The sequence below is a fragment of the Microtus oregoni genome, unplaced genomic scaffold, assembly GCF_018167655.1.
Source record: "Microtus oregoni isolate MIOR12 unplaced genomic scaffold, Mior012 000073F_000, whole genome shotgun sequence".
NCBI classification, from domain to species: Eukaryota; Metazoa; Chordata; class Mammalia; order Rodentia; family Cricetidae; genus Microtus; species Microtus oregoni.
Window position 1 is genome coordinate 3806630 of NW_024543980.1, and position 7922 is coordinate 3814551.

At 38.7% G+C, this 7922-nt stretch overlaps 1 pseudogene; it reads right to left on the reverse strand.

Moving 5' to 3' along the window:
* Window positions 1-306: 306 nt before the first annotated feature.
* On the reverse strand, window positions 307-876 carry LOC121441026 (annotated as a pseudogene).
* Between the last annotated feature and the right edge of the window lie 7046 nt (window positions 877-7922).

A 7922-nucleotide genomic window follows, 5' to 3' on the forward strand; every position in this document is an offset into this window, starting at 1 on the left:
TAACATATAGTCTATTTGTTTGTTTAGGTATTTGTAAGTCCAGTCAGAGCAGAAGGGAATTATATGTATAGGAAAACATACACTGTTTGAAAATTAACAATAAAATATTTCTTAAAAGAGAAAACCTTATTAATATCCAACTCTTCAAACATCCTACTGCTTTTTAAACCTGGTAGTTGTACAACTTATTTCATTAGCACTGTTTATATGGCAACATAACTGTTCTTAAATGCAGAAACAGTATCAGGAAGCAGCACTAATGAAGGATCACTTTAGGAGGCATCAGAGGGCAGCCAACAGTCCTCCTCAGTAGAAACAGACTGTGTGTAGGAAGGTCTTGCCAGTCTTTGCCTTAAACATTTGCAACAGTTCTGCAATCTCATCATCCACATCTCCCATTTGGTGGATACTGTGGCAGAGCTCGCAGATGAGGAAGGCCGAAGGGTGGTGTTTTTGTAGTTGTCAGGGATACTCACACTGATCACACAGCCCCTCTTCTCTGGCATTCAGGCATTCTATCACCTAGTCATAGACATGCTCCTCACATGTAAAGGTCACATCGAAGAGGTCTTTGCTGTTCTGGACCTGTTCAGGGCCAGACATAATTCCTCGGTTCCTATCCTGCATGTGTACAATTCCATTCTGAGTGTAAAAGGCTCTATCTTTCTTCAGCAGGTCATGGTATATTTTGTCATACAAGGTTTCAAAATCATAAATATTCAGCTTGTCAGGCGTGGGCCCAGCATGCTTCACAAAGCCATCGGTTCCAAAGGACTTCACTTTGAACCCTCATTTGTTCAGGACCCTGTGCACCTCCACGCTCCAGTTCTGGTTGCTTGAGCACACTACAGCCACACGGAGTGGAATGGACAGCATGGTAATGACAGCAACGGCTTCACTCAGGGTTGTCTCTCAGATGCTCATGATCAGCAAAATGGCCATGAAATGGTGTGTTTAAGTCCCAGCTAAAATTGCTCTGGCTGCCTGCCTAGGCAGAAGTTGCTTGCTGACCTTCAATGTTGCCCTGAACCATCAGGTTGTGAAGTACTGGCATTGGAAACCACATAATTTCCAGTGCACTGAGGAGGGCTAGAAGTCAGTTGTGACATCACCACCAATGGTCCACAACAAACGAAAAGTCCTTGTCATGCCTCTTGTAAATATGAGCACAGTAGCCTGTGTCTGTCATCCCAGAACTTCCATGGTGAGATGAGAAATACAGACAGGAGAATCCCTGGTAACCTGAGGGCCAGACAACCTGGTGTACACAGCAATAAACAATAAAAAAGAGGCCCAATCTCAAACAAGGTGAAAGGTGACAGTCAACACCTCTGACCTCTACGTACATGTAAACACACACACACACACACACACACACACACACACACACACACACACACACACAGTGGTATGTAACATTCTATCTTTCTTAGTCCAGTGTATATAGAACATTCTGCATTCAGAATGTCTTATTTATTCTCTTCTACACCTTCTTAAAGCAAAAGGGTTTCAGGCACACAACTCTCCTGGAACAATTCTCAGTGGAGATCAGTGATGTTCTTTTGGGAAAGTCCTTAACTTTTTTCTCTTGTGTAACTTGTGAAAAAATTGATATTGATCCCTCTCTGTGTTCAAAATCTTGCCTCCCCTAGTTCTCTGAGAAGATTTTTCTCCTGTATGTCCTTCTGTCTCTGGCCTCTCCTTCTTCCAGTTCCTCTGACTGCCTTCTTAAGTGTGGGTGTTTCTCAGGATCTGTTCTTGTTCCTTTTATCATTTACACACTTGGAGCAATCTAACAAGCTGCAGTATGTCATCACCATCTGTACAGTATTCTCAAACATTTGGAATCTAATGGGATAATGACATATTAGAACCATGAGATTTTTAATTAAAAGACTCATTTCAACTTGTAATTCATCTTAGGAATACAAAAATAATTCATAGGTATCCCTAATAAAGAAGTAATGCCTTTTCATAACAGAGAAAATGATAAAGTCATTTGCAATCTTTTCTCAGTGTTAATATTGAATAGCCTGGATTTTAGGTCAAGTTTCAGTGTATTATTCCTCTTTTTTTATACTAGTTTATAAAGCCCTATTTCACAATCTTCAGTTGTAGCAATTAGTATCAAGTATTTACTGCATTTTCTAGGTATTTTTTGAATATCAGTTAAGTATCGAAACAAAAATTATGAGAATTCTAACTAAAAATTAATGTTTTGTTATGTTTTAAACTGATTAACACATTGAAAAGAATAGTGGGATGTGTTGTGGAATAATCTTTTTGTACACTATGAAGATTTGTCACTTGGATTAATTTAATAAAAAACTGAATGTCCAATAGCTAGGCAGGATTTTCAGGGCAGAGAGAATGCTAAGAAGGACAGTCATGAGGAGGTGCTATGAGACAGAGCATGCAGGATGGGAAACATGCAGATGAGGTAAACGCGCCTCAAGACAGGACATAGATGAATAGGAATGGGTTCAGTTATTAGAGCTAGTTGAAAATAAGTCTAAGCTATTTGCTGAACTTTCTTAACTGGTAAGTCTCGGTGTGGTTGTTTGGGAGCTGGCAGGCAGGATAGAAAAATCTGCCTACAGGGATGAATATTTTAGTGAATAAGGAGTAATTTAAGAAATTGCAACAAATAGATTGCCAGTCTATTCTTTAGTTATATTCCTTTCTTTGTGATGAAAATTCTAAACATGTGTATACATAGAGGCCAGAGTTCAACCCTGCCTGCCATTCCTCAGGCATCGTCCATTTGGTTGCTTTGCTTTGCTTTTCTTTTTTTTTTTTTTTTTTTTTTTTTGAGATAGGTTCTCTCACTAGCCTGGAGCTTGCCAAGTATGACTTGATGGCTGGCCTGTGAGTCCTAGTGGTCCAACTGTCTCCACCTTCCAGCACTAGAGTTACAAGACCACCCCACTACACCTAGCTTTTTTAAATGAGTTCTCGAGATCAAGCTCAGGTTCATGGGCTTATGTGGCATGTTCTTTGCCAACTGAGCTTCCACCTCAGCCCCATGACAGCCTTTTTACGTGTGTTCTGGGAAACTACTTCAGGATTTTTGCTTACACAGCAATAATTTTACTGACTGAGCTATGTCCACAACTTACAAGTTAATAATTAATCAATCTGATCTTCAACCAGTTTTCAAGGTGCCAACATTATTTAAATTAACAGATAACTGGCATATAGATTTACATAAATCACACCAATTCACTCACTAAGACACAACACTGTAGAGTGTTTCTTTTAAGAAAGAGTTGAAAGAAAACTTGACCATATTAAATTTAATAAATATTAATATCAAACTATACTATTTAAGTAGCCTAATTGAAATTTAATAACCTAGTATGAATATTTTACACATAAGCAAGCCAATAAAAGCTACATACAAATAAATATAAATTGCAGACTGTTAAATTTTCTTAAAACTGCTGCTGGTGCTCTATTAGCCTATCCAAATTCCTAGGCTTTCAATTCATAAATTTAATTCTATATTGGGATGAAAGGCCATATTTCTTATATTCACAGATTAAAAACAGGGGAATTTGACTTAAATGTTTACCAGAATTTCCTTGGAGCCACCTTCTTCCAAATATACGAAGATCACCTGCCATGGGTTTTCTGAAGAGGTCCTATTTCCATAATTCACTCCATTTACCAGGGCGTGTGTCCAATGAGCCTTTATGCCTTCTCTTGTACACATATTAGTGTACTAGAGGCAAAGGTAGACACTGTGAAGAACATTTCACCTAAGCTTATTCTTGACTAGAGATACGCACAAACCTCTGTATGATGCCCAGGACTAAGAACATTATTCTAAATTAGGCAACAACTGTCCACTTTACTAAGATACTGGCATACTAGGCTAGCAAGATGGTTCAGTCAGTAAAAGCTTGCCACTCATACATGAGAATTAAGACTGATTCCGCAAAACCCACATGAAAGACCAGACAGGCCTAGTGCTGAGGAGGTAGAAGCAAGGATCCCTGCAGTTTGATGGCCAGCCAGAGTAGCCAAAGTGGTGAACTCCAGATTTAGTGAGATACTCTGTCTGATAAAATTATAAGGTATATGTACATGCATGCATCCCAGTGTTGAGGAGACAGGCAAATCTCTGGGCTTTCCTGGCCAGCTAGCCTAGCCTAATCAGGGAACCCAAGCAAGGGAAAGATCAAAAACAAGGTGAATAGTTCCCGAGAAATGACATCTGAGGTTAACCTTTAGCCTTCACACACAAGTGCACCCACAGGAACACACACCCACACAAACACACGCACATGTACATTTTTGTATACATTCTAAAATCCCTGAACTTATATGAAATACTTTTTGGCTCATGGTAGGACTATATTAGTCTCAGTTATTTTTCTGTGTATGTCAGTTATGATTGTTAATTATAAATGAATATGTCAGTAGGAAACTTTTTTTTGGCATAGGTACATAAGGAAAGCTAATAGCAGAAGTATGAAAATCAGGCTGAAGGTAGGACAAGTACCTGTGGCAGGGAGATAGGGACCTGTTCATCTTTGAAACTTAGGAGGCCCATAATTAGGTGTTTGAGAAACTTAACCTGAATAAAGGCAGTTCCCTAAAGATGAATTCTTATTGATTTTTGTATTTTCTTTTTATGTTTTGAACATCTGCTTAGAGTTTGAGTATGGCCAGAATAGTTTCTTTTTCTTTTTATTTTTTGAGATAGGCTCTCATTGTTGTTTCCTAGGCTGTTCAGGAACTTGATATTGAACTTGAGAGTCTCCTTCCTGTTTTAGTCTCCTTACTGTTATGATCACTGATATGTACCCCATACCCAGAAGGAATAATTTGTAATTGTGGTAAAGTAGATTCTATTTATATTAATGTGATTCCTTGCTTTACTTCACTGACATAGCATTTTTTAAAAATTTTCTCTCCAGCTTTATAAGGTGCAAGTGACAATGTAGGTGTGGTCACACTTGCCCTGTGATCCCAACATTTAGGAGTCTGAAGAAGTAGGATTGTCATAAGTTTGAAGCCAGTAGGTGTTGCATAGTTAATTCCAGGACAGCCAGAGATGTATAACAAGAATATCTTTAAAAAGTTACAATTTACAAATAATTTTTATATATTAATGGTGTATAACCTAATATTTTGCCTTTATTTTTTGGCAGTGATGGGTTCAAACCCAGGGTCTCTTGATCCTAGTGCTATACCACTTTTTTTGTACCTAGTGCTTTGATACATATATCAAAGTGTGCACTTATGTACTCTGTGAAATGATTACGTCCACAAATCTGTAACCCCACTCACTTATCATTTTCATTTCTTACTTTTTTTGTCAGGGGACATTTATGGAAAGGGTATGAAAAACAGAACCATAAAGCAAGAAAGAAGGTAAAACACCTCATTACAAACTTTGTAGTTGCAAAAGTCTTTACTTACCTTTGAAGAAATATACCTTTTAAAATTTTTGCTTGATAGGGATTGAACCCAGGAACAGTTTCATGTTAGGCGAGTGTTCTACACTGAGCTACAGCCCCAACTGCAAAGTGCATTTAGTGATAAAATAGAAAATATAGATCATCAAAATCATATACAGTTACAGGGACAAATTCTATGAAAGGAAGTAGTACTGTCTTCCTACCATTTTTTTTTATTGCGAAAAGAAGAAAAAAAAACATAAACAAAAAACAAGTTTCCACCTCCTCCCAGCCTCCCATTTCCCTTCCCCTCCTCCCACCCTTCTCCCCCTCCTCCCACCCTTCTCCCCCTCCTCCCACCCTTCTCCCCCTCCTCCCACCCTTCTCCCCCTCCCCCCCACTCCTCTCCCCCTCCCTCTCCAGTCCACAGAGCAGTCCGGGTTCCCTACCCTGTGGTAAGTCCTAGGTCCTCCCCCCTCCGTCCATATCTAGGAAGGTGAACATCCAAACTGGCTAGGCTCCCACAAAGCCAGCAGATTAAGCAGGATCAAAACCCCGTGCCATTGTCCTTGGCGTCTCATCAGCCCTCATTGTTCGCCATGTTCAGAGAGTCCTGATACCAAAACCACTCAAAGACTCAACCAGGAAAGAGAACTACAGGCCAATCTCACTCATGAATATCAACGCAAAAATCCTCAACAAAATACTGGCAAATCGAATCCAAGAACACATCCGAAAAATTATCCATTATGATCAAGTAGGCTTCATTCCTGAGATGCAGGGCTGGTTCAACATACGAAAATCTATCAATGTAATCCAGCATATAAATAAACTGAAAGAAAAAAACCATTTTTTTTTTGACAGAGCACAGACTGTAATGGTAGAATTGAAATGTTATCCAGTTCAATGTTTTGCTAGGTGACAAAGCCTAGGTCAGTGCTTGTTACAATCTAATTGAAGCAAATATTTAACTTGTTCACAAGATTACGTCACTGGATATTGAGTGTCTATGTGGGGCTGGGGATACAGCTCAGATGATAGAGTGATTGCTAATCGTGTAGGAAGCCCTGGGTTCGATCCCAAGTACTTTGTAAAACTGGGCATGGTGGTGCATAACTATAATCTCAATACTCAGGAAGTGGAACAAAGGGGTCTAAATTTCAAGGTCATCCTCAACTCTATAGTAAGTTCAGGACCAGCCTGAAATACATGTGAAGCTGTCTACACACACACACACACACACACACAAAAAAAAAAAAAAACAAAAAAAAACAAAAAAAACAAAAACAAAACAGGAGGTAGGTCCAAGTGAATCACTATTTTTCCAGCCAATGTGGACATTTTCTGCAACTTTTATTTTGTCAAGAGTCAGTTTCTTTCAAATGAAAGCATAGAATATCTATGGGTAATAAATCCTAGAGCCTTTGATAAGGTTTGAGCTTGCAGCCTGTTCATCTGTCATTTTCCAGATCTGTACTATATCCCTGCCTCTATTTCTTCAGAGCATCACGTGTAGAAATGCTTCTGCTGTATTTATTTAGAAAGTTTCAGAGAAGATTTTAACTGAGAGAGAAAGTGGAGAGGTGACCTAACTTGCAGTGGACTGCCTTCCCTCTGCTTTACTGTTTAGTGCTACCTTTACCAACATAGAAAGAGCTTTGATGAGTGCCTTGAGATGTGGGTGTAACAGAAGGACAAAAATAAGGACTCTTCCAACAGTTCTTTACAAAGCAGATGGCCTGCAGTAAACTCTACATGTCTGTCCAAAAAATATTTCAAAATTGTCTTTTGAAGCTTAGATAACCAAGTGAAAATAATAAAACAAAAATTAGGACAGAAAACTATATTTCCTCACCTCTTGATTAAAAAAAAAACCCTAAGATACATAGTAGATTTACTGTACTGCAGTAAGTTATCAGCACAGTGACAAAGCGTGCATCTGTTAGTTTTTGCTGGGCCAAAAATGCCTTGAAATCTAGTGCCTTGAAACAACTGATTATTTCACCATTGATTCTGTAGATTTGTAGCAGAGTTCTGGTCTGGATGGGCTCTGCTAATCTCTGGTGGCAGGATGGCTGGAAGATGATTGATCTAAAAACAGATAGATACATTCATGTATCTGGTGATGAGCAGGATTTGATTAAAGGGTTATTCATTTCTACTTTCAGTCAGTTTCTATTTTTTCAAAATATTATCCCCTTCCCCTCTCAACTAATGTAGTCCTAGCTAGCCTCCCTAGTACTGGGATTACAGGCATGTACCACTATGCGTGGCCTACAGTTTATGTTTCTGTCCTCTCTGGTGAATACAACCCTTTGAACATTCACAGTTTCTCTTGCTAGTCTTTTCTTCTCTGATTTCTTAGACACCACTTGATATCTTTTGAGTCTTCATCTTTGAATGTTGGTGATAGCTAAGGTTTATTTCTGTTCATTTTCTCTGTTTATTCTACACTAACCCTAAATGAATTTTGTCCATGCACATGAATTTGTTTTGCTTTATTCTATGTATGTT